Below are 4,219 nucleotides of genomic sequence, written 5' to 3' on the forward strand. Positions count from 1 at the left end.
TTTGTGTTTTCATTAAAAAATCAAACTTATTTAACGGTGGCCATCTTTGATAATATGACTTTAAATAAGTTTTTCTAACATCTTTGTATATTGGACATATTAATAAGAAATGGTATTAGCTTTCTACGACATGAAGATTACAAAATTTACATTTCCAATAATCCTGAGGAATATTGTGGTATCGACCTTGTTCTATTTCTAATCTGTGTGATGATAGGCATAATTGAGTTAGTGCTATTTTAAATTGTTTCGTTGTAATGATATCCAGATATTGTTCTGTATTAAATGTGTCCTTGATGCGGCAATATGTATTTAGTCTTGGTGAATTATTTATCTCACTGTACCAGTATTGCTTGTAATGATCGAATAATCGCTGTTTCATTAGATATGTATATGTAGATGTGTTCAGATTTTTCTGTCAGGGTTTCTTGTTCAGTACAAACATATTTTTCTGTTTCAAATTCATGTTTAAACAACTGATATGTACTAATATATTAATCTACTATATGTAATGTGTTTTAACTATATTATTAAATTCATTACACAATTTGAGTTAATTTAATACAACCTTCAACCTTTTTTACTTCTTCGACTTGACTTAAATAATCTTTATGTACAACGCAATAATAAGTGTGTCTTGAATGAAGAACGGTCTTGATTTAAACCACATCAATTTAATTATGGTTACAAGTTTAAACAAGATACAAAAACAATTATTATCATTTTACAAATCAATCCTTTTAAATGTATGATCAATATGCACACAACAAAGTAAGATTTGATCAAGTAAACAAACTGCACATTCCATAATTATGTAAAGAGACTTAAAGACAAAACCCAATTATTTATCATTTGCTAGTGTTGTTAAATAACAAAGTTTGCCTTTACAATCAGAGTGCAGTTTACAAATATTATCAATTTAAATTTATGATCAATATGCAAACAGCATAGTAAGATTTGATCAAGTAAATAAACTTTGCACATAAGTCATTTCATCAAATATGTAATAAGACTTAGAGACAACACCCAAATATGTATAATTTTCTAGTATTGTTAAATAACAAATTTTGGATTTACAATTAGAGTGCAGTTAACAAATACAATCAATTTAAATTTATGATCTATATGCAAACAACATAGTAAGATTTTATCAAGTAAACAAACTTTGCACATTTCATATATAACGACAGTTAAAAACAACTACTTTTGTTAATAATGTAATTATGAATTACATATTCATCCTATTACTGTCCAAAAAATCCTTTACTCGATTCAATAGTTTTGATTGCATAGATATTTAAAGCTAATCTTAGGCTAGCCTTAAATCCCTGAAAATGTGGAATAACTTCTTTCTTATTGCATTCAAAACTGTACTTTTCAACTTCCATGAAATGAAAAAAGCAGTTTTCATTTTCATTTATATCTTCAAGAAGGAACATTTTGCAGTGTATTACTATTTGTAATTATGCATTTTTTAAGCCACCAGATATATCTTTCATAAACATTTTTACTATGTTACATTCCCAGAATAAATGGGCAATTGATTCTTCTGACATTTTGCAAAATGTGCATATATTACTATCTGACAAGTCCATTTTAAAAGGAGTGAGTTTGTTACCAATATTCTGTGGATAATCCTAGTTTGTAACCATTGAATAGATGTATTATCATTTTTTAACACTTTCCCATGGACTATTTTCCTGGGCATGATGTATATGTGCATTATTGAGTGCTGTTGGTATTGTCTCAAATGTTGTCAACATTGAGGTTGAAAACTTATTGCATGACATAGTTATTCACAGTTTCTCTATATTTATGTTACATGCCACTGTATTACATTAGCCAAGGCATGTAGGATAAAAACTGATTAGTTTGTAATAAAACTGCATATCATACTACTCAGTTACCAGTAAAACAACAGTAATTATGTTATGCTATGCAAAAATACTATGCGTAATAAATTGTACATATTTAACTTTTGTTTTTTTCTTGCATATTATATTCAATTGCCTATGCCCAGAACAATAACATAGAAATACAGAGCTGGTATTCTAGAGGCTTCTAATAGAGAAACAAAGGTGTTTCAATATTCTTCACATTTATTGCTATGCTTTTTTATGTATAGATATTTTGCTTAATTATGTGTAACTATAAATAATATTTTATGCTGTTAAGATAAAAAAATAATATTTTAAGAGCATGAATTATTGGCGTGGCACAGAAAAAATATAACATAAAAACTAATCTTTGTAAATTTAAGTTTCATATTTTTCTAGGAAAACCTTTGAATACCAGCCGATGAGTTTGTTGTAATACTAGTACTGTCTTAACACAGAAAATACTTTGAACCCCCTTGCAAGCAAGTGTGTTGGCGATCATTACAACGAACATAGTTCAGTGTCAATAAAAAAATTCAAAGAATTGACATCGCATGCTGAATACAATATACACGTTTATTTAGGTTTACTGATTCATGGCATTGAATACAATATTAACTGGGAAAAATTCTGGAAGGACCAAATTCCTAAATTTCAATCAATTAAAGAGACATAACTCTGGAGTTAAACCAATACAGTAAAGCAGAGTCAGTCCAGTATCTACAGTGGGAGAGAGCATAGGGGTTGTCATGTACATACTGTAGTTACATTTCTTTCATAACAAGAAATGTGTTTGTCAGAAACACAATGCACCCTTAGTATTGCGCCGCTTTGCAGCGATATCTTTGACCTTGAAGGATGACCTTGTCCTTTCAAAATGTGCAGCTCCATGAGATACACAATGCATGCCAAATATCAAGTTGCTATCTTTAATATTGCAAAAATCATGACCAATGTAATAGTTTTCTGACAGACTGACGGACAGACAGACAGACGGACGGTTCAAAAACTATATGCCAGCCTTATGGTGCATACAAATGTACCCTGAAGAATGCTTTCATTATAATTAAGATATTAATATTATGTATATATTTAGATGTCAAAACAAAATCTAGATTTTAGAAATAATTATTTTAATACAACAGTTATAATAATTTTAAATCTCATTTAATATCACATTTGTTGTCAAAGTGCCTCTTAGGCAAAGCAATTGTCAAACGGAAAACAGTGCTTTTATTTGCTTTTTATTGGGCGTGGGGTATTGTTTGGGTGGAATCCATTGTGGTATTCAGGTTAGTGTTGTTTTGTCAAAGTATTAATACAATCTGATCATAAATAAAGAAGTTATGGCAATTTAAGCACAATGTTCATTAATCTAAGTATAAAAGGTGCCATAATTAGGTATGTCAAAATGCTTGATACAGTTGTCTGCTCTTGTTGATAGGTTGGGGTCATGTTGGTAAACAAGTATGCAAAATATAAAAGCAATATGTCAAAGGACATAGGAAATATTTTGGGTAGTATGCAAACGTTAACAGATTTATCAATAATATGCATATTCTAAGTATTAAAGGGGCCATAATTCTGTCAAAATGCTTGATACAGTTTTCTGCTCTTGTTTATAGGTTTGGGTCATGTTGGTAAACAAGTACGGAAAATATGAAAGCGGTATGTCAAAGGACATTGTAAATATTTGGGGTAGTACGCAAACTTTAACATCTGCTGCATATTTTAAGTGGAAAAGGGCCCATTATTATTACAAAATGCTTGATAGAGTTTTAAGCTCTTGTTAATAGGTTGGGGTCATGTTGGTAAAAAAAGTATGCAAATTATCAAAGCAATATGTCAAGGGACATTGAAATATTTGGGGTAGTACGCAAACTTTAACATTTGCTGCATATTTTAAGTGGAAAAGGGCCCATTATTATTACAAAATGCTTGATAGAGTTTTCTGCTCTTGTTTAAAGGTTGGAGTCATGTTGGTAAACTAAGTATGCAAAATATGAAAGCAATATGTCAAGGGACATTGAAATATTTGGGGTAGTACGCAAACTTAAACATTCTCACGCAAACGCAAATGCCAACGCAGGGGTGAGTAGGATAACTCCACTATATATATTTCATATATTATAGTCGAGCTAAAAATGTCTGGCCTTTTTTCCCACGGGTGGAAGTAGCGTTCCCTGGATAGTATGTGGGCCTTGGAGCCCTATACATTTAAATAAACATATAAAATCATGTGAAATGAGAGAAAACTTAACAAAGAGCCATGAAAATAATTCCCACCCTCTGATATTGGAATCATAGTGTGTTTTTTCATGGCTCTTTGTCAATTTTTCTCT

Source organism: Dreissena polymorpha, chromosome 6 (assembly GCF_020536995.1).
Source record: "Dreissena polymorpha isolate Duluth1 chromosome 6, UMN_Dpol_1.0, whole genome shotgun sequence".
Lineage (NCBI taxonomy): Eukaryota > Metazoa > Mollusca > Bivalvia > Myida > Dreissenidae > Dreissena > Dreissena polymorpha.